Source organism: Eubalaena glacialis, chromosome 5 (assembly GCF_028564815.1).
Source record: "Eubalaena glacialis isolate mEubGla1 chromosome 5, mEubGla1.1.hap2.+ XY, whole genome shotgun sequence".
In the NCBI taxonomy this organism is placed as follows: domain Eukaryota; kingdom Metazoa; phylum Chordata; class Mammalia; order Artiodactyla; family Balaenidae; genus Eubalaena; species Eubalaena glacialis.
Genome location: NC_083720.1, coordinates 72,000,979 through 72,025,514, shown reverse-complemented (window position 1 = coordinate 72,025,514; position 24,536 = coordinate 72,000,979).

Here is a 24,536-nt window from a genome sequence, read left to right as displayed (position 1 = left end):
TACAAGTCAGGAAAGCCTGTTCCTACTACTGCTGGGACACTTTAAACTGTCTAGTGGACCATTTGAAGTCTGGCAAATAGATTTGATACAACTCCCTCTGTCTAATAGGTATAAATATGTTTTAATCGTGGTCTTTATATTTTCACACTGGAGTGAAGCCTTCCCTTTTAGAGAGGCTGTTGTCTCTTCTGTGGCTGAAGTCCCTTTGGAAAATATTATCCCTACCCGGGAAACTCCTCTTGAACTTCACAGTGGTTAAGGAACTCATTTTACTGGCCAGGTGCTTCTGCAAGTCTCTGCTGTTTGGCTGGTTTTACCCTTTCGCTGTGCTCACCACCCTCAATCCTCTGCTTTAGTCAAACACACTAATGGCATTATTAAGACTCAGGGGACTTCCCTGGTGATGTAGTGGTTAAGAATCCACCTGCCAGTGCAGAGGACATGGGTTCTAACCCTGGCCCGGGAAGATCCCACATGCCGAGGAGCAACTAAGCCTGTGCACCACAACTACTGAGCCTGCACTCTAGAGCCCGTGCTCCGCAACAAGAGAAGCCACCGCAATGAGAAGCCCGTGCGCTGAAACGAAGAGTAGCCCCCGCTCACCAGGACTAGAGAAAGCCTGTGTGCAGCAACGAAGACTCAACGCAGCCAAAAATAACTAAATTAATTAATTAATAAATTTTTTAAAAAAAGACTCAATTGGAAAAGTTTGTAGAAGCCCTCCAATACCTTGGCCACAAGCATTGCTGTTGGTCCTTCTGAATCTCAGATCCATCCCTTCTGGGACTCATCAACTCTCACCCTTTGAGACAGTCACAGGACTCCCAATGCACTTGGCTCCTGCTTCTTTTGACCTACAACTGATAAAAGGAGAGATACTCTAATGTTTCAAAGGCCTAAGCTTCTATTAAAAATAACCGTGGTTGGGTAAAGCAATCTTTTCACAGTGCACCCCAGAAGACGAAGACCTTAAGCATCACACCTTGCAAACTGGAGATTTTGTCTATTGGAAAAGACACTTCCAGGAAAACTCTCTTCAGCCTTGCTGGAAAGGCCCTTATCAAGTACTGCTAATCAGCCCTTGTGCAGCCAAACTCCAGTCATATGTCAATGGCATCAATAAATACAGAACTGAAATTGGTATTTGATATTAGGAGAACATTGGTGACTTGGTGGTCTTATTGTGAATAATTTCACCAGAGGATTAGGGGCAGAAGCAGTAGATAGAGTTGGTAAATATTGGAGTAGAGATAGTATAGATTAGTCTATTTAGAAGCTTAATAAAAACTGTTGCTGTGTTTATTTCAGATAACACTGGACAGTTCATCAACCCAATTGATTAAAATACTGTGTAGCTAGTTGTTTTTGTTTGGATACAGCACAGTATATTTTTTCATATTTCTGAAATTAAAAACACAACTCTGGAATGTGAAGGCAATAGAGGAGAGGTTTAAAATATTTTTCTTCAAGATTATTCTTAAACCAACCAGTCACCCACCTGATTCTTAAATATATCTGGAGAAGGCCGTTGTATAATCACTCGTATTCTCTAATATAACTCCAAGATAGAAGAGTTTTTTCAATATTCTATTATTGCCTACTTGAATTGAAGACTATTCCTGTGTTACCTCTCTTTATTATGAAATATTAATAACCACTGACCTTAATATTTTAATGGAAATATGTCAATATCTAAAAATGAACATCATTAGAATTAAATCTATATTAAAGTTGATATGTAAAACATAAATAAACTAGCTAATGGAACTAGCCAGTGTAAACACTTGCCAGAAAAAAAAAAGAACACACAACAATTTAATTTAATGGAGAGCCATGTATCTTTTTTTAAAATTTTTTTAACATCTTTATTGGAGTATAATTGCTTTACAATGTTGTGTTAGTTTCTGCTGTATAACAAAGTGAATCAGCTATATGTATACATATATCCCCATATCTCCTCCCTCTTGCATCTCCCTCCCCCCCTCCCTATCCCACCCCTCTAGGTGGTCACAAAGCACTGAGCTGATCTCCCTGTGCTATGGGGCTGCTTCCCACTAGCTATCTATTTTACATTTGGTAGTGTATATATGTCCATGCCACTCTCTCACTTCATCCCAGCTTACGCTTCACCCTCCCTGTGTCCTCAGGTCCATTCTCTACGTCTGCATCTTTATTCCTGTCCTGCCCCTAGGTTCTTCAGAACCATTTTTTTTTTTTTTTTTGGATTCCATATATATGTGTTAGCATACGGTATTTGTTTTTCTCTTTCTGACTTACTTCACTCTGTATGACAGACTCTAGGTCCATCCACCTCACTACAAATAACTCAATTTCATTTCTTTTTATGGCTGAATAATATTCCATTGTATATATGTGCCACATCTTCTTTATCCATTCATCTGTTGATGGACACTTAGGTTGCTTCCGTGTCCTGGCTATTGTAAATAGAACTGCAATGAACATTGTGGTACATGACTCTTTTTGAATTAGAGAGCCATATATCTTTTGTAGAGCTCCTGAGAAGGAAATTTTTGGATAGCATTTTACTTTGTTGAATTGTGGCTGAGTCATGTCAATTCTGGTACAGTTTTCAATATGAGATATCAGTTTAGAAATGTAATGTTTTCTGGAAAATTAAGCACTAAAAAGAAATTAAAATCAAAGCCTTTACCCAGATCTTATGAAATGCAGTCAAGATACTGGATTCTGGCATATTTTTCAGGCATAAATTAGAAGACCATAGATATCAATTAAGATCAGACTTTTTCAAGCATTTCTAATTTCAATGAAAAGCATTTCTATTTGTTTTCCAAACATGAGTATTGACTTTATATTAATGGCAATTAAAATTATCATCAAATTTAGTTGTAAACAAAAGTATCCATCTTCAGGAAAGAGTCATTTTCCATCCTATTTAACTTGGGCACCGGATCAGAGCATTGTGTTTCTCACCACCCAAGTCACAAACTTCATACCATTTTGTGAAACCCAAGAGGGTGCAGAATTCACAGCTAGAACCAGAGATGTAAAAATCACTTGACTGAAATGATACTAAGGGAGTCAGGTACAAAGCAGAGCCCTCTTCTATGAGAAGGAGATTAAAATGTCAGTGAAACTGAAGGAAACTTTTTCTGAATGATGAAAATAATTGGGTCATGACCAATGGTCTAGTAATTTGGTTTTGCCATAATCTGCTTACCCAATATATCTAGATGTGGTTTGGTCAATTGTGTCAGGATACAGAGTTAAACTTTCTATGTGGTTATAAGATTAAAACCTGGTTCTCTTTACTTCAGTCATATTATTTGTCTGTTTAAAGACATGGAAAGTCATGGTTTCCATTGAGGACAGGCGATCTAGACGGGAAACAGCTTAATGACCTGTTCTATGTTTGAGATATGGAAACTGAAACCCAGAGTAACTAGGAACAGTAATGCTATGACACATAACTTATTGTAACACAGGGAGAAGCTATTTTTCTTACCTTGGATCCATGTTTCAGTCTCACAGTAGTGCTGATAGTTCTGAGATCCTTCTAGCTGAGAAATGCTAACTGTGTGTTTCTCTCCGTTCCTCAAGAGAAGAAGAGAGATAACTGTTTTTCTCTCTTTTCCTCTCCTGGGACAGCCAAAATTGTGCCTTTCTAAGTTCTTCTAGGAGTGAGAGAATGTATGATAATTGATTCTCTTTGTTTGGGGTAACACTCTAAAATAAGTAACAATCCAGGACATTATTCACAAGTACAAGTCCATCAACAACTTTAGCTGAAATTATCTTAGAGCAGCCCTGTCAAACAGAAATATAATGTGAACCACACATGTAGTTTAAAATATTTTAGTGACCATCTTTTTTACAAAGTAAAAAGAAAGAGTAAACATAATTTTAATAATAGATTTCAGTTAACTTGATATATCCAAAATATTATTGTTTCAACAGGTAGTCAAAATAAAAATTGTTAATGACATACTTGACTCTTATTTTCATAGGAGGTTTTTGAAATGCAGTTTTTTTGGTTTTGTTTTGTTTTGTTTTTGTTTTTCTGTACTTACAGAACACCTAATTCAGACTGGACACATTTTGTGTGCTTAATATCTCTACGGAGCTAATGGCCACTGTAACGCACAGCACGACACTAGAAGGTTAGAGGTAGAGAGAAGAGAGAGGGGATAAGCCTGATCTGGGCAAAGAATGAGATTCTTGGATTGTGAGGATTAAGGGTTGCTGGAGATCAGTTTCCTATATGCAAATCTACTCTGCAATTTGGCAGGATTTCAGTGGGGAATGGCTGCAAAATACCTGCGGAGGGCTGTGAGCCAGGGTAATTGGCTTCAAAATATGACATTTCTTACATTCGATTATTCTTGAATAAATTCACACCTGTTGCGTGGGTTTGCACCTCCAAGTAAACAGAGTTTTTGATTAAAGGTTCTAAATAGAGTAATACATACTCAACTCAATACTTCTATCCTCAAAACCACTACTTGTGGCTCAATCTGATGCGGCCTAAATCCTGCCTCTAATCTCCTGTTGAAATTATCCCCCCTAAGACAAGGAAGGAAGTGGGTTACTTGACTCAGAGGAGGAGTCATTATTGGAAATTCGCATGAAGGATTGATTGATTGATTGATTGATTGATTGATTGATTGATTGATTCATTCATTTATTTATTTATTTATGGCTGTGTTGGGTCTTCGTTTCTGTGCGAGGGCTTTCTCTAGTTGCGGCGAGCGGGGGCCACTCTTCATCGCGGTGCGCGGGCCTCTCACTGTCGCGGCCTCTCTTGTTGCGGAGCACAGGCTCCAGACGCGCAGGCTCAGTAGCTGTGGCTCACGGGCCCAGTTGCTCCGCGGCATGTGGGATCTTCCCAGACCAGGCCTCGAACCCGTGTCCCCTGCATTGGCAGGCAGATTCTCAACCACTGCACCACCAGGGAAGCCCTCTCATGAAGAATTTATTTTATGATACCATTATTATTTTCTTCTACAACAAAGCATAAAAGATGGTTGGTTGAGAATAAACTCTACAGGACTTGTAACTTAATATTTATATAGTACTATATACCTTACTAAGGATTTGTAGTGTACTCAGTTTAACTATAAACCTGGGGAAATAAGATTTAGACTAGTCTAAGCATAGCAAAGAGTTTTCATTTCATGTTAACTCTGAAGCTCTGGTAATGGCCACCATCAGCTTCTTGTGAATAAAGAATCTGAGGCTAAATTTCTCTCTCTTTTGAACTTTATTGAGGTACAATTGACAAACAAAGTGGTAAGATATTTAAAGTGTACATCATGATGATTTGATATATGCATTCTTTGTGAAGGGTGTCCTCCCATCTAGCTAATTAAACTGGGGTTGATTAGCAATGAAGATCATGAGTTCAGGAGGTAGAGTGGATTAGATCATGTTTGAATTCTATAATTGTATGCATTTTCAGTGAATGTTTTAGACTCCAGAAGTCACATTTGGAGAGTCAGACATATTCAAGAACTATTTCTGCCTCATGTTGGTGTCCAGACCCAACTCACTGCTCATTTTTGCTGCTGTGAAAACCAGGAAGAGTAATGGCATCAGTTAAGTTGAAATGTGGAGTAGAGGAATAAGAATGGGCTTTAGAATGAGATTACTTGGATGTAAATTTTAACTCTGCAAGCTCAGTTATGTACGTTTGGGAAAATCAATTTCCTCTTCTCTAAAATGAAGATAATAATAACACCTATCTTACAGGAATGTTGTGACGCCTTCTTTAATGTGTAATGCATTTGACATTTGTTGTTCTTAGCTAAGTATGATTTGGGACCGTTATGAGATATTTTAAGGGCAAGGACCATGACTTAAGTTTCTTTGTACATACCTGGCATAGGTAAACAATAGGTGTGAAAGCAAATAAAGTACTTTTAAACTAGAATGTTATCAAGTTTTGCTTTTTGTGTACTTCAAAGCAAAAGAATAAATTAACTTTCTTTTGGGGTAGGTCAAAGTATAGACTTTATTAGAGACAGGATAATATGCTGAATGACTTCTTTGGGTTGCTTCCAACCCTTTCTTTCTATGCTACTTAAATAGAAAGCTGAAAAGGAAGGGCCTGCCCATGACAATTTTCAGCAGAGATTCATTGGTAGTCATTGTATGGTTGTTGTAAAATACAGCTTAGTATTTTATGGCAGCTTAATCTACTTTGCCTTTCATCTGTGCATCTGTGAAAAAATAGTGACAACATGGAAAATATTCTAAATCAAACATATGGAGTGTTGGAGTCTGCAGCCAAATCCTGTCCTCATCAAACTGTTATTGAGAGAAAGTAGAAATTCCAAGGCTCGTGTTGAATGCTAGATTGTTGTACTCAGATAGCCACTCTCTTAAGTTGATTATTATTTAAAATATCCCCAAAACAGAAAGAGGGAAGAGTCACATGAAGGATTTTTTTTTCTCAATCTTCCAAATGTTTGACAGAAAAGGACTTTCAGTAAATCCTTATATAAGGAACATGCATACGTCACACACACACACACACACACACACACAGTCTACATACCTAATAGTTGAACACTAACGTGTATGGATTCAAAATGAAAGAGGCTTAACATTAAAATTTTGAAATAAGAATAAATTGATGACCTGACATCATGTCACAACAATTTGCCACAGTTTGGATATATTTTTTTAATACTGTGCCTCACACAGAGAGGCGAAGAATGGACTTCATGAAGTGCTGCTAACACCAGGACCAGTGTTTTGTCATTTGGACTGTGCCATCTCTACATCTGTAGGAGGGACCAGTCACATAGATTATTATGTGAAGGACCTCCCTTTGAGTTGTAATTGGAGCAGCATTCAATCTAAAGACATCAAATGAACTTCAAATAAATGACTTCTATTTTGTGAGAAGATGACTTCATATTATCTTTTAGTTTGACCATTTATTATGTTGTAAATTATTTGATTTTCTACATTTTGGTACAATGTGCATTACTCAGCAATCTTTCTCCAAGAGCGATGCTTCACAAATGTTGGCTGCATTGTAATCTCTGGAAGGCTTGTTAAAAAAAAGATTTCTGGACTCTGACCCCTTAGTTCCTAATTCAGTTAGGTTTGGGGTAGAGACAGAGAATTTTTATTTTGAACTAGTTTCTAGGTGATACTGATTCAGCTGGTCCAGGAACCACACATTGAGAACCACTTGATGATTGAAACAATATACATATGAGTAAATGGGCTGGGCAGCAGAATTACATTTATAGTGATTTTTTTTTACAATCTCAGTGTACATGGAGATACTTTTATGTAACACTCTGAATATAAAGTGACATTGTTGGTTATTTAATTAGATGTTTTCTATACCTAACCTTAAATATCCAAATATTTGATGTCATATAGACGATTACTTTGATTACCTTACATTTTACCTTTGGTACCAGTTTATTTAGATGAACTTGCTGTGTGTGAGATTGTATTTCTAATCAAGATGTTGAAATAATAATTTAAAAACAAGTCAAATTGACAATTCCTATGCTACCTAAAGATCTGCTTCAGAATATTCTTCTTTTAAGAGAAGCTGCTCAAGGCCTTTAGACGTCAGGGGATGTTTGACTTCAGGATTCGATTATAAGGCATTTCCTTATTGAGTAACTTTCAATATTTTTCTAATTACTGTGCTTTCAATTATAAGCTATCACCTGGTGCCTGTTTACGGTGGTGCAGGCTTTGCAGTTAGGCTGTTTCCAGCTGTAGATCACTTAAGAGACAAGTAAAGCACAGAGGAATTGGCATATAAAACAAACCTTATACTCTCAAGTTAAGGAGAAATTCAGGTTTTCTAAAAAATATTTTACTATGTAATAAAAAGCACCAAATTTTTTAAAACAAAAAAATAAACGAACAAAACCCCCAAAGCCACAACAAAAAAATAAACAGCAAAATTTATTTATTACATTGATTGTACTGTATACTATTTCTGGTCATTTAATTAAATAAAATAAATTTTATTTTTGAAAGATATAGAAAATCACACAAAATATACAAAGATATAAAACAGAAGAATTCACACAAATTATACACACAAACACAACGGGATAATTGAACAAATGATATTTTAGAGTCTTTGGGATCATTTGGTTGATCTCTGATTGATAAGGAACAGACATCTACTCAAGCTTGCTCAAATAAGGGGGGAGGTTACAACAGTCTCACAAAAATCTGCAAATGCTGAAAAACTAGGCCTTAGATAGTCAAAAATTGGGTTAGTTCCAGGAGCCCAGCGACTGGATCTTGTGGACCTTCACCCGAGTTTCTCTGACTTTATTTTCACTTGTCTGTACTTACTGTATCTGCTTCTCCCCATGCCCTGTTTTGCTAACTAGTGTCTCAGTCTCTCTCAGTATTCAGATTTCAAATACCAAGGAAAGAAATCTAATGGGTGGCCTAACCTGTGGATAAAATCATCTTGGTTCAATGGTCTGTGAGTTGTTTATCTATGGTTACATAATATATGGTCACATGTTATATGGGAAGGCCTCTTCAGGGATTCTGATATAGTCGAGTTAAAATGCAAAGACTGGGTGGATATTATAGTCAAGTGATTTTTCTGAAGCATTCTTAGAGGAAGCCAGATTGGCCGAGCCATAATACTCTAAGTAGAGCTAGTGATTCATGTACTGATAGAGTACCCAGATTATAGAGGTAATACTAACAGGGAAATAAATGGCCTCTTGAGAATAGAATTAAAATTTAAACATAAATTGATGCAATTGCAAGCAACAGGAAGCAAAGTGCAGAACCGATGTGAGGCAGGAGATAGATGGGCTCCAGGCCAGGCATTTACAACTGGCCTCCTTTTTACATTTCTTGGGGTAGGAAAAAGGTGGGCTTTAGGCCGGACCCTTACAACTAGCCTCCCGTTTGCATTTCCTGAGACAGGAGATAGGTGGACTCCAGGTTAGGCATTTACAGTCAGCATCCTGTTTGCACATTGAAATAGAAATAACAATAGAAACAGGGTAAGTAGCCAGGCTTTGTCTCCTGAGGACACTTTATGATAACAGTCACGGCAGGAACAGAGAGGGGCTAAACCCTGTTTGAATAAAAGATCAAACACATTTCCCATCCTTGGGGCAAGGGGGACATTGCACATGTGCAGAAAGGCTCCTTGGGGGTCAAAAAGGAGGGGACACCACCCCAGAATAGGTGATGCCAAGGCCCTGCATAGGCCTCTGGGCTGGAATCCATCTTGGAAAAAAGTTGTGCATGCATGTTGGGGAGGGTCCTAGGGCAGGGCAGGTGTGGAAAAAGAAACCAGGTAATTGGCCAAAGGTAAACAAAGACCCGGAAGCACTGCCCGATATAAATGATTTAACCGCCTCTTTACTGCCCTCCTCCTCACTGGGGGGACGCCCACACCCTTGCTCTCCGGGTGTGCATCTCAGCCTTGCTTCTGCCTTAACTCAACAAACTGTTTCTCTGTGTGCTCTCCGGCGTGTTGTGCTGTGTCTCTAATAACAAACTTTGTACCTGTTTTTACAGTTTTTGCCTCCTTGAGAAACGCATTTTCATTGGGGGCAAGGGCTAAGGAAAATTTGCCTCTAGCATCTAGCCCTTGCTGGTCTGGTGGCTAGGATTTCTGGTTTTCATCCAGGCTACCCAGGCTCAATTCCTGGGCAGGGAACTAAGATCGCTTCAAGCCACTGCTCGCTGCTGCTGTCTCTCCGAGATCACCTGGAGGGAGCAAAATGTCTCCTGCAGTGAGGTAGTATGTCGTTTGGAGGGAAGTAGACAGGACTTCCTAGGAGCAATCATACATACTCAGTTCATTAGAAGTGCCTTGAATTTGTTAGAGAAAAAGACATTTTCCTCTACTCTTCTAAGTTCTTTGGGCTCCTCTAAGAATTAAATTGACGTGAGACAGATTAACAGGAGAAAAATCAAATAAAAGTTTAATAACCTGTGTACATGGGAGAGACCCAGGAAAACTGGGTTACTTGCTCAAATAGCTGAAATCCTCACCTTAAATACCATCTTCAGCTAAAGAGAAAAGAGGATGTTGCAGGTAGTGGTTTGAGACTTCAGAGGGGAGGAAGGAAATTGACATTCAGATGGAAAAGTAAATGTTTGATAAATAAATGTTTGCTGGTCCATGCAGAGGTAATGAGACATGGAGTGGCTCTGATCTTTAGACCCTGCCAGGTTTCCCCCACTACACCTAGACCATATTCTTTGCAGGTATCTCTGGTGATAGCTCTGTTCCAAAACAGGCCCTTGATCTAAATTCTTTAGGCAAAAGAAAGTATTCCTGGGTCTTCTGTTTCTCAAAAATAATCAGCCTAAATTAATCCTCATGCCAAAGAGACATTTTGGGGAGACAAATTTTGCTCCTCCACGAGTTTTATGATGAATATCTTATCTCTATACTTCATAGTGATATTGTGTTATAACTTTAATAATTCTCTTGTAGAATAAAAAATTTAAATCTCCCATTTGTAAGCCTACTGATATCATCTAATTTTGTCTGGTTATGAATCTCTTATTAAGTGCTTTCATATTTACTATAGGAAGCTTCAAATTTAGAAATATATAGATTTTCCTATCTTAAAATTAAGTTTTAAATTTACCTTACTAACGAATTTTTAACAATGGAAGGAATAAAAACTGATGACATACCTTGTCATTTGTGTTTTTTACCACCTGAAATTTAACTATTTAATGGTTAAATACCAAATAATAGAACTCTCTCATTAAAGAAAAAAATTTTTGTATTTTTAAAATAATTTGACTTTAACCAATCCTCAATATTGAACATAATCTTAGTTTTTAATGAGAACATGCTTTTTTCACCAAAAAATTTTTTTCACCTAATTATCCCTTTAGAGTTAGTGAATTAGTTAGACAAAATAAATATTAAAGATCATGTATGATTTTCTATTCTCAGAAAAACAAACTTCCTTTTCCTGTTTTTTAATTTTTAAATTAGCTTTTATACTTTCTTTACTTCTTTTACCATATGTAACAGTCTCTACCTATAATCCAAAGCCACACATTACTTAGCTACCTATACTTGCATTGGGTAGATAAAGTGGAAGAGAGAAAGAAAGAGAAGATTAGAAAAGTAAGCTGAGGTCAAATTTCTGAATTATCTTGGAGGCATTCCTAGGATTTCTGGGTTCATGATCCTTGAAATGTGTTGTGCCTCACATTTTATTTTATTTAAAAATTTTTAGGTACCTTGGCCTTCTCCTAAAGATTCTTATTTAAGAGATTTTGATGAGACCTTGGAATCTATAGTTTGAAGAATCAAGTGATGCTGTCGCACTTCAGTATTTGGAAAAAACTATCTTTGACAGTGGAGAGTCAATGAAGGCTTTTGAGCACAAAAGTATAAGCAGAGATATGCTTCAGAAAGATTACTTTAGGAAATAATGGGTTTGTGGAGTTTGGAACTTAACACAGAGAGACAAGTTAGAAGATGATTGCAAAAGGCCAAGAAAGAGTTAATGCGGGTCAAAGTCAGGACAATGGCATGAGAATTGGAAGGACAAGGAAGACTCAGTGATTCAATAAATATTTACGGAGCGCTTATTATAAGCAGGCATTGTTTTAGGTATTGTGAATGCAGCAAAAAACAAAACAGAAAAAACATTTTTACCTTGTGAAGGTTATATTCTATTGATTTAAGACATAAACATATTAATTATATAGATAAATGTAGATAGATAGATAGATAGATATATTAAGTGCCATGGAGAAAAAAGCAATGAAGGAGGACATGAAGTGCCAGGTGGAAAGAGAGGTTAAATAAGATGATTTGGGATGGTTTTATGGTAAAGTAATATTTTAGATAAATTTGAAGGAGGTGAAGTTTCAAGCCACTCAGTTATCTGGAGAAAGTCATTCCAGACAGAGGGTAATACCAACAAAAAGATCAAAGCATGGAAGTGTGCTAGAAACAGCAAGGCGTGTCAGTGTGGCCGGGATGAAGGAAGCAATGGGGAGAGGAGTAGGGCATTACATCAGATGGACAGTGGGATGCCAGACTATTTAGAACTTTGTAGTTTCTTGTAAGAACTTTGGCTTTTGCCCTTGGCTGTGATGGAATACCATTGAAGGGTTTTGAGAAATGGAGAGACACATTGTGCTTTATGTCAAGGATAACTCTTGACTGCTGTTTTGATAGACTTGATGGTGGGGGTGGGGATCAATGGTAGAAAGAGAAAGACTAGTTAGAAGAATATTTCAATAACCCATTTTCATATAGTGATACTTTGGATGTGTGATGGCGGTGGAGTTTCTTTCATAGTTTGCTGTTTATTATATTTTTCTTCATAATATTAACCACTGTGAAAATTATTCTTGTTTATTTATGTTTCTTGTTGGTTTCCCCCAGTAAAATAAAGTGTGGGTGTGAGGAGCATGTCTGTCTCTCTTGTTTATTGTCCTACCTGCAGTGATAAGATGACCAAAGCACATAGTAGTTGTCCATACATTTTACTAAATGAATAAAGTGTGTTTTAAGAAAATATCTTTGGCATCAAATTCTATTGGTTTCCCAAAGTAAGATACTATATATTACTCATCTTCAAAATCTCCAGATGCCAAAGGAATTGCCTTTCATGTAGCATTAAAGGATGAGCTCATTGATGTGTTATTATAAATTTAGTATATCCATTAAAACACTGGGCTATATTCTATATTTAAATTCAAATATGCAAGTCAATCCCTCTGTCTCTCTCTGTATTTCTCTATCCAAATGTTAATGGTGCTTTTCTCTAGGTGTTGGAATTATAGTTTGTGTGGGGTTTTTTTGGGGCGGGGGAAGGGTGGATTTCTATGGAGTAGAAACTTTCTTATTTGATACACTCATGATCAGAGATGGTCAATCAGTTGAAAAATTAATTTAAGGCAGAGTCATAAAAATGATATATAAATGCTGCTTTACTTCAGGTCATGAGTCACCTTATATATAGCATAAACTATCAGGTGTGGTCCAAGGGGACCACCACACATAACAAAAACATTCTTACCACTTGAGAAATTCTAAGAGTTTAAGAGATTGCCTTTCAGGAGTCCAGGACAATGGCAAGAACTCTTTTGGGGCAAGACCAAATAATTACTAGTTATTATAATTATAGTAATAATTATAGTAATGTGTACCTCTTACACAAATAATTCTGGTAACCAACACTATGGTCCCTCTGTAATCCTAAAATTCAATTCTCGAGGATAAAAATACATGTACATCCTAGAAAAAACCTAATAGAGGGAGAATTCAGTTTGTCATTATATACTTTTATTATTATTATACTTTTCAGGAACCCCTTAATATGCTTTATAAACAAATAAGGAAATGAGTAAGTTGAGGTCATGAAGATCTCTTATTGAATTTTCTATTTTTTACAATAATTATGAATTCCTTTAATTATGAACATACATATTAAAGAACATTTTTCAAATGCTTAAAATAAAATTTTTGAGTTTTCATATGGATCGTAAATAAAATTAAATATTTATGGTTTTCCCTGAAAATGGTTGATCTTTAATTGCATTATAAAATATGCTTTTTTATTCTATCATTATTGATTGTTGCCTCACCTCTTCAATGTTACAATACACCTTGTTGGAGGTAGAAAAATCTTCAGAGTCCTTACAGAATTCAGGCTTTCATTTTTCAGATGAGGAAACTGTAAGACGTGAACTAACTTGCTTAATGTCAAACAAATTCTAGCAGAGCACTTACTGCAATGCAGGGATCCTGAGTTCAGTCCATGGTTTTTATGTGGAGTTGAAAAGGCAAAAATTATGACAATTGCATATGTCCTAATTGAGAGATAGCATGATGCAGAATAAAGAGCTTCATTTTGAATTAGGTCTACAATTATGTCTCACCTCTGTTATGATTGGCTAGGTGCCTTTGGTCAAATTATTTAACCTACTTGAACTATGGTTTCTTCCCAGTTTGGAGATTATTAAATGAGGTACCTTCTAAAGTGACCCAGCATTGAGAGTCCTTCTATGAATAATTGTGCTGCATGTCATTTAATTACTAAATGTCTAGTAATGTCAGACTTCTTACTTTCCTATTTGAACTGGAACATGAGTAGATATATTACATTTCAAATCTGAGCCCTTTTGATTTCCACATCCAAACATCTGAGTTCATGCTTTGCAGTTCGTTGCTTCTTTAACTCTCTCAAGGAGACTGTTATCGCTGCATCATTCAAACTGCTGAAATGAAAGATTTCCATTCTTTTGGAGTATTTTAAAAATAACTGAGAAAATTCACTGAGGTTTAACACTTTGCAGGCATGCTTAGATACCAAGGTAGGTGTCTCGTGAAATCTAAAATATATTGAAGTAAAAATATGGAAGAGTGACTGAAAGATCATATTATTATAATGACTTCTTAAATAGGATTTAATGTAAAAAACAGTATCTTCTAGTTAACAAAAATACTTTAAAATTTTGGCTGAATGCTGAACTTTCACTTGAATGTAATGTTTTAAAAGTCATATACAAGTAGTTTCATATTTTTAAGGTCTCACTTGTGGTGCACTTCTTTATTTGTCAAGTCAAGAACTATTAAGCAAACCTTCTGCTCCATATTTCTCTCTCTCTCCATTGCTTTCTTACTTAACACAATGAATTTATGTTAAAAACTGGGAATTATGTGCAGCCACTATAGCACAAAATTCTAAACACAATTAATATCTGCAAAAAATCATACCATCTAAGTTAAGGGATCCTTAATTTAAAGACATAAGTAATGTTGGCTTGAATTCAGCAAATGTTTTTTTGGGTGCCAGGCACTCTGTTAGGAACTAATATAGACGTGAATAAGACATGAATCCTTACCCCTCAAATTCTCAAACTAGTGCTGGACAATTCCATCTGTCCATTTGCTGTGGGCAGTTGGTTCTCATTTACCTAGAGATACATGATGATTAGGAAACTTCCAATCATCTGGTGCAAAACATAAGACATAGATTTATCTAATGATCTAATTTATTTATTTATTGTGATTGAGGGTTACCCAAAGCCAGTGCTTCTGTCTATCATGTAATTAGTTTCTTTTAAACTATTACATCACTTTGATAGAAAACATCATATTCTAAGGCTCTGAAAAGTGTAAAAAAATTAATAGAAACCCAAATTAAATAGAGTTGGGAGACCAGAAGTGGTAGCTCTCCCACTCTGCATTGATAGCAGAGCCCAAAAGGAAGAAGAAAGACTTCCCTTTTTTCGCAGCAAGGACTCTACCAAATAGAAAACCGTGCACTCTTTGTTTCCTAGAGCCCCCCAACTTCCTTTCCCCTCTATAAAAGTGTTCTCCTTCCTTTGCCAGGGACTCACACATGGCTCTCCGTGGTTGTGGATACCAAATTGCAATTCTCTGCTCATCCTGAAAAAAATCATCTTTGCTGGAGAAATATCTGGCAGTCTATTTGTTTTAGGTCAAACCAAAGGAAATTAATTGCTGCAATGATATACACTCTCACAGTATATTTTGAGTGAGGCTCAAAATGGCATCCCTTTGAGTGCCCCAAGAAGATGTTTTGGAAATCGGGCAGATCCCTGAGCAGTGTTGACAAAGATACAAACTACGAAGATCATGAAACCAAAACTTAAGAGAAGGTTAAAACTATGTCCTTCTCCTGATAGAATTCTATTGAAACCAGGCACATAAAAAGATGTTGCCTCTTTTGTGATGTGAAAAAACGATCAACAAGGATGGAAGAAGGCATAAGTCAGATACTCTATGCTTTGATAGAGAAACCACAGATTGTCTGAGATGTGTAATATGATTTCCTTCCACAAAGGGAGAGGCAGAATTGGAGGAGCTAAATTTTTCAAGAGCAATGATCTTAGGAGAGCTAGAGCCTGAAAAAGAGAGTACCAGGGCCAACACTGATAGATTTCCAAAAAACTAAATTCTGTAGCTGGATCACAGAATTGCCAGGCTTAAGACAAGTGTCCTGGGATATGTATTTTTTTAAAAAGAAATAGATATCAATGATTAGAACTTAACATGAAAGAAAAAGAAAAACAATGACATTTTAGCAGTAAAAGAATTGAGATAGAATTTGTGACGGTGGCCACATAACCTGGGACAAAAGTTATGAAATGATAAAAATGTATGGCAATTGGTGGATGATGACAAGGGGAAAGTGGAGTTAAGTTTCTAATTACAAAAATCATGTGTTTATGAAAAGGTCTAGGCAATTGTGCTACAGTCCTCTGACTCACTCAACACGTCAACACATAGCCAATTTTGAAATACATTTGGGAGACAAAAAGCAATCATTTGGGGTTTGAAATTATAAAGGAAGTAATTGTGAACAATTTTCAACTATTTAGCTATTATGAAAGAAAAGCTACATTTGAAATAAACAACTGAGTAAAAACTTGTTACAAGGTTTTTGAATTGTTTAAAACATAAAGGAGAGATAAGGGTTCTACAAGAAATATTAAATAAGTTGTTAAACTTCTGGTGTAATTGAGTAAGAAGAAGGTTCAACAGTTATTGTTTAAGGGCTATGGGAAAGGAAAGATGAGAAATTTCATTTTTAATTTCAAAAAACTAGAATCTGGCTTACTTTAAGGAGAATAAGAAAAATGACGCTTCTGTAAAAGGCAACTTAAAAAATAATTTCAATTTAATTTGTGGCCACAAGACAAATGGTCACAAACAGTATGCATACTATACGAAGAGGATGTGCAATTTACTTCTTTGCTATATTTCAGACTGATCTGTATGGGTGGAACTATAAAACATTCCATGCATGTGAAAAAATGGTCTAATACTTGCTCAGCTATATAGAATGAGAAACAAGTATATATAAAAATAGTAGAACACTAAACTCATGAGGAAAAAGGTCATGTCAGAGTTGATCACTTGTGTAGATGCTTCAAAATTTTTGACACCATAATACTTTCAGTGTGTAGAATATTTTATTCTGAGAAAGGCAAAAACTTTTTTGTATAACTTCCTTTATGTCTATACACAGTGTGTGGTAGATATGAGGATGTTAAAACTGAAGAGAGGTTTTAAACCCTACCCTTTTCTTGATAGAACTTTATAGAAACCAGGCACATAGAAAGATTTGCCTCTATTGTGATATAAAAACAAATAAATAACGATGGAAGAGGCACAGAAGAAAAAGTCAGCCAATCTTGAACACTGTTGGAAGACTTTGAAAATCATCCTTGTTGTCATCTCATGCCTGCAGCCCAGGACCACCAACATGTGACCCCAAATCAAAGTAGAGTCGAGTCGATTGTTACTGTCTCAAAAAGAGGTGCTACCTTCCTGAACTCTGGTACTGCCACAAAGTTCATGATTTTTGTTTGTTTCTGTGTGTATGTGATTTATCTTGAACATCTCAGAGAACAGAAACAGTTCTCAGTCCCATTCAATCCAACTCTAAAATTATATTTTAATGTTAATTCATCCATTGAACTTGTCTATGAATGCCTATTCCTTTCAACTAATTTTTATCTATATTCACTCCATTTCTGTGTGTACCAGAGTCTATTTTTTTATATAAATTTGTTTATTTTATTTATTTATTTTTGGCTGCGTTGGGTCTTCGTTGCTGCACGCGGGCTTTCTCTAGTTGCAGCGAGCAAGGGCTACTCTTCGTTGCGGTGAGCGGGCATCTCATTGCGGTGGCTTCTCTTGTTGCGGAGCACGGGCTCTAAGCACGCGGATTTAAGTAGTTGTGGCTCGCGGGCTCTAGAGCTCAGGCTCAGTAGTTGTGGCGCATGGGCTTAGTTCCTCTGCTGCATGTGGGATCTTCCCGGACCAGGGCTCGAACCCATGTCCCCTGCATTGGCAGGCCGATTCTTAACCACTGCACTGCCAGGGAAGTCTCCAGAGTCTATTTTTGACCTACCTCTTTTCCTGGTAGAAACCCTAGACTTTTTTAATCTACATTGTCCCTCAACTGGACTTCTCCCTCAAGGCATTGCCTGTTCTTTGTTCATATCCAGCCATTAATTCTTTCAGTCCCATTAACTAAGGCCTTATAAACAAATAGAGTGCAACTTATTCAAAGAGTTATGTATCCTATACTTCTTGACTATTTAAAATCTTATGTTCAGGAGCTGTGTGGATAAGCAACAGAGAGATCTTGTTCTTCCTTTCAAGCTGGTTTATAATACACCTCGCCAAGCTGTGCTCTGGCACTTTGTTTTAGTTTCTCTGAAAAGATGTGGCCTCCCATCACGGAGCCTACCAGGATCATGGAGCTTGCACAAACCCACTGTGGTAGAAAGTGAAGACCCAGGATCCATCACTGGGGTGGGTGGACCATGATGGGAAGTGTTTCGAACAGAGACATAAAGACTGGGTCCTGGCTAGTCTCTGACACCAGCTGTTGGACCTAGAGCTGGTCTATATACTCTATTAGGCCAGTGTTTCTTAAACTTTGTTATGCCTTTAAATCACCCAGGATGTTATGAAAGTGCAGATTCCTGTTCAGTAAGTATGGAGTGAGGCCTGCGACTCGGCATTTTTAACAGTTTCCAGATGCTGTTGTTGCCTGTGGGCCACACTTAGAGTAACAAGGCTCTAGATCATCTCTGTAAAATGAAGGAGTGGGGCTACAGGGCCTCTGAATCCTCTAAGTGTGCTTACATTCTGTATCTTTTAGAGCTGACACTTTGGCGGCTGGATCTGATCCAGTTTTCATTTCTGAAAAGATTTACTGCTCTGAAACACCCCCAGTGAAGATGCTAGGCACTGAAGGACACTGTAAATGCTCATCCAGATCATTGGAAGGGGAGGCATTTTACTCAAGATTATGTAATCCCTCACGAAGATACTAGTTTTCGCAACATCACCATTGGAGTACCAAGAGATCGGAAATGTGACTTACAGTTCAAATGCACAGTGGAATATTTAGGTATTTAGACTTCTTTCTTCTTGAGTGGCATTCTTTAACTTTCTGGTTACCAACTTCTTTAAGTTCCATATGCATATGTTATAAATGCTTTTGTTCTAGTATAACTAGGATGATGCAAATTGATGCTTTCTTACTAAATCAAATAGACTCAGAAAGTAAGTTGCCAAATAGAGTACAGCAGGAATTATTATAAAAAGGCTCTTGATCAAAAGTGAGTCATTTGGGGACTTCCCTAGTGGCACAGTGGTTAAGAATCTGCCTGCCAATTCAGGGGACATGGGTTCGAGCCCTGGTCCGGGAGGATCCCACATGCCGTGGAGCAACTAAGCCCGTGCACCACAACTACTGAGCCTGCGCTCTAGAGCCCACGAGCCACAACTGCTGAGCCTGCATGCCACAACTGCTGAGGCCCATTACCTGGAGCACTTGCTCTGCAACAAGAGAAGCCACCACAATGAGAAGCCCGCACACCGCAACGAAGAGTAGCCCCCACTCGCTGAAAGTAGAGAAAGCCTGCGCGCAGCAACGAAGACCCAACACAGCCAAAAATAAATAAATAAGTTAATTAATTAATTAATTTTTAAAAAGTGAGTGGTTTGAAGAAGGGCTATCATCTATTATGTTTTCTAATGAGATGGACTTACTTTGAGCAGATATCCCTGACATAAATATAGCAAAGTTAAAATAATACATATGGAGGGCCAAAAGCCAGGGAAGATTGAGGTGTATCACAAATGTAAATGTAAAAACACTTCATGAAATAAGGGCCAGTAGGGGCTGATGTTGAAGTAAGGCACAATGAGAAAAACATTGGAAAGCCCAGAGCTGGGCAGATCTTTTCTTTAAGACCAAGAAGACTTGTTTTTGATGTGCCACTTTGAGTCATTAGGAGGCAACACTTACAGCTTAATGTTTAACTTGTTATTCCTCAAAAGGAAAACAAGTAACATCAATATAAATAGGATTAAATATAATTCAGGAAATTAGTAGGAAGAGAACCTACCATAAAAATTATAATCGTGACAACCATGTTTTATGCTGTTATCAAAAATTAAAAGTTATAAAGCTGACCTCTTTGTCCTTCTATGCACAGCTCTCACACTCCTTCGCTATCCACTAGCTTGATGCAGAGAACTCTAAGGTCTAGGAAGTGGCAGAACCACAGCATGGAAGTAACCTGAGTCCCTGATTCATCACATGGAGGAAAGCAACAAGGAGTGTATGTGTAGAAGTGCTATATGATTGAGAAATACTTTTACACTCTGTTAAGCCACTGGAATCTGGTGCTTATTTATTACTGAAGCTAGGTCACCCTAATTCATACAGAAATTTATTATCAGAAGGAGAGTACTACTATAACAAAACACTAAAATTTGTGGCATTGGCTTAGCATTCTGGTTGTGGGTAGCAAATATAGAAGGCTAGAGAGCTGGAGATCCTTGTTTACCATGGCAGACATTTGATAAAACTGTCACCCGTGATAACTTACAAGGTAGATGAAGTGCCTACTAAGGCTGTAGCTCTTAGGAAAGTTGTTGGAAACATCTAGAATTTTAGGATATTTTGGTTGCCTCTTTCTGAAAGTAATAACTGACTAGCTTTGAAGTGGAAAAGGTAATGCAGTGATTTCACATGATGATAAAAGCTGATCAATAATTTCTGGAGTTCAAATAATAGAAAAACAAGACTGAAAAGGCATTGAGAGCATAAAGACCATCTAGACTTCTCAGGTAAAAAAATGTATCAGTAATTCAGTCATGGGACCATACAAAAAAAGGGAACTGCCCTTCACTCTAAGCCTATTATTCCAGCTGTACCTCAAGGTGGTAGGAATTGAGCTTCCTTCCTTCCTTCCTTTCCTCCTTCCTTCCTTCCTCCCTTCCTTCCTTCCTTCTTTCCCCTCTCTCTTTCTCTCTCTTTATTTCCTTCTTCTTTTCAGGGAGGGGTCATTTGAGGGAACAATGTTGGGGCAAGGAAGACTTGAGAACTATATCTAGAAAAATCTTTTGTGTGTGTTTTCTGACCATGGAAGAGATAAGGTTTTTGACAGAACTGTATTGCTAAGGAAACCATGAGCCCAGCCAAAAATAACTTGTGACTTTGAACCAACTCTTAGCCCACACTTCCAACTTGCCTGTTAGGAAGCAGAATGAAAAAGCTATACAGTCCACAATCCCCTAACTAGGGCAGACTCTCCTACACTCTCTCAGTGGGCAGAGCTAAGAGCTACAGAGTACAATGGACAGTTGGTTCCTGCAAAATAACCAAATCCAGGTCTAAACAAAGAGCAGAGGAGGATTCTTTAAATTGCTTGCCCAGCAGGATTTCGTCACTGCCATGGATCAGTAACTGCTGTGTGTTTCCCATTTTCACTTTTTTGATTTGGAGTTTTTATTGGGCATACCCTGTCCCTGCTCCATCATTGTATATTGACTTGTTTGTATTAGGCAGAGATGCAACAAGTTTGCCATTTCAGTTTATATGTTGCTCCACACACAGGAAGCACATTAGAACCTAAAGAAAAAGATAGCGTATTACCTAAAGATCCTAGACTTGAAGCTCGGTTCAATAACTAGATAAGGCTTTGAATTATTTCCCTTTAAGACAGAAATGCATCTTGCAATAGACTGAAGTGTCTTCTCAAAATTCATATTTTGATACCTAATTCCCAATGAGATGATATTTGGAAGTGGGACCTTTGGGAAGTTATTAGGACATGAAGGCAGAGCCCTCATGAATGAAGTTAGTGCCCTTATAGAAGAGATCACCGAAAGCTCCCTTGCCCCTTCTGTCACTTGAGGACGTAGCAAGAAGATGGCTGTCTATAAACTTGGAAGCAGGCTCTCACTGACAACAAATATGCCAGGATCTTGATCTTGGACTTGCTAGCCTCCAGAACTGTGAGAAATAAATTTCTGTTTATAATCTATGACACCCAATTAATGATATCTTTGTTATACCAGCCCAGTGATCTAAGGTAAGTGTCTTCTGAAACTAGACAGAAAAATACAATAGATAATTGAGTTAAGAATGAGAATCTGTAGCAAAAACTGCTAGCTTTCATCAAATTCATGTCTTCTTTTTCCTGGGCAAAAGGTTCCCTTACAGTTAGATATAGCAATACATACGTGTCTAAGATACAGCCAATGGAATATGAACAGGAGTGATTTGCACAACTTAACAGACATGACTCTAAAAATCTCACATACTTTTACCTTCAGAATCTTTCCCCTCTCACCTGCTGGATTCAGAGATCTTTGAGGATCTAGGGGATGGCAGAACCACCATATTGAAGAAACTTTGATTCTAAATTGCCATGTGGAAGAAAGTCTCCCACCCCATCCTTTTGGAAGTAGAGGACAATAGAGGTTGTGTTTCAGAGCATGGACTTTGGACTCATACTCGAGTCTGAATTCCCCCACTTATAATCTGTGTGAGTTTAGGCAAGTCAATTGTTTTCTCTAAACCTTCACTCCCTTAAATGTAAAGTGGAGATAATAATAGTATTTTTATTAGAGAGTTGGCCTGAAGATTATCATCCTTAAACCTATTATCTTCCATATGTTACACTATTTATTTTACTTGTTATGTGAGATCCACTGGGGCAGTCTCATTTTATTCACTGCTCCCACCCCAGAACCTAGAACAGGGTCTAGGGAAGCAAAAGCACCCCTGATTGAGAACTACTGACATACAGCCTTTGTCCATTCATTTATCAAGTAATTAAAAAATGATACTTGAACATTTACTCCATTCCTGGCACTATTCTAGCACTGGGAATACAGCAATGAATGAAACAGAAAAGTCTCTACCCTAACAAAGCTTATATTATGGAAGAATAAATATAGAATACAAGAATAAAGTGATCCATAATAAAAGGTAAGGTAGTGAGAGGTGATATGAAGAAAATACAGCTGGTATGAGGATTATATAAATAAGGTCTTTTATTTTCTGTATTCTAATGTTTTGACATCTGAGAATTGCTGACCCTGGAGTGCCGGTCCTTCTCAGGGCCAGCCAATTCTTAGAGCTAGTAAACAACTTTCCAGTAAGCATGCATTTTAAATGCAAATTAAAGAGTCAGAGTGCCACCCTCAAGTACTTTCTCTATGGGGTTCTCACTCTGGACCACTATCCCCCTGCCCTACTCACCTCAGGGCCAGGTAGGTACCAGACAACTAGGGACAGCCCCTAGCCCCAGAAATTGAATAAAATTATTCAAAGTAGCCAATCCTAAGCCTGCTTTTCCTGTCTCACCTGTTCTTTCCTGAGAAAATGACAATAAAGTCTTTTGTCCACAGTTCCCCCCTTCCCTTTGTCTTCTGACCAAACCTGGTGCTTCTCCATGTGCCCCTACCAACCCCGTTGTGAAAAGAGGGTATGCCCTCTTTTCTTGGGAACTATGAGTAATAAACTATCTTTTCATGGGCATTTGTCTCCTGATCTGTTGGTCTTACTATTACCTCATTTTTTTTTTTAATTAATACACTGTATTTTAAAATAAAGCTAAAGAGTAACAGAGCTCTATTATAGATGGGGTGGTCAAGAAAGACCTCTGTGAAGGAGTGACATTTGCAAAACCAGGATAGATTGAGTGAACCATGCTGATACTGGAAAAATAATGTACAGGCAGTAGAAACCACAGAGGCAAAAGTCCTGAGGTAGAAGCATGTATGTGTCCAAGGAAAAGCAGAGGCCAGTATGACTGGGGCACAGTGAGTATGAGGGATAGAAAGTAAACTGGAGACGTATCCAGGGAACAGATCATATAGGACTCTGGGGCCCACTGTAAGGTTTCTAACTTTGAGTTTGAATGTGATGGGAAGCCAATGTAGATCTACTAGCTGGGAAGTGCATAATCGGACTTGAATTTTAAAAAGATCCCTGTGGATGCTGTTTAGAGAACGAACTGTAGAGGGGGAAAGAGTAAAAGCAAGGAGACCAGTTAGGAGATCAGGAATTGAACTAGGGGAGTAGCTGTTGAGGGGGGTACATTTTAAATGTAGAATGGATAGGCTCAGTTGGATTTGCTGTGAACTGGATTTGCTGAGTGAGAGAAAAAAATTTTGGTCTTAGGGATGTAGTGATGACACTTGCTGCTATAAGGAACACTGAAAATAGAGCAAGTGTGAGAGGTAAAATCAACAATTCAGTTCAAGGCATTGTTTGTGGTGCCTGTTCAACATCTAAATACAGATGCTGAATAAGTAATAAACATTTGTCTATGTATATCACTGGTGTCCCAAGGAATAGTAGGGGCTAGTGATATAAATTTTGGATTCATCAGTATATAGATAGGATTTAAAGCCACTGAGATGGATGAGATCAACTCATAACAGTATATTCTGGTTATAGGCACAGAACAAGAATTGAGAGTAAGTAATACCATCAGTTTAGACTTAGAAAATTTAATGTAGAAAATGTTAAAAACATAATAAGGAATAAAGGAAAGAAAAATCCTATAGTATTTTAGGTACTTTATAGGTAATTAGCAATGTTAAAAGTTCAAAAAAACCTTTACTTGAGTCTTCTTAGACTATTGATTTATTGGCAGCTGTTGACTCATTTCTTTCCTTGTTAAAGTACCGATTTACTGAAGGGGAGAATAGAAAAATAGGATAGTGATGTTTTTTCTCCCTCTATTCT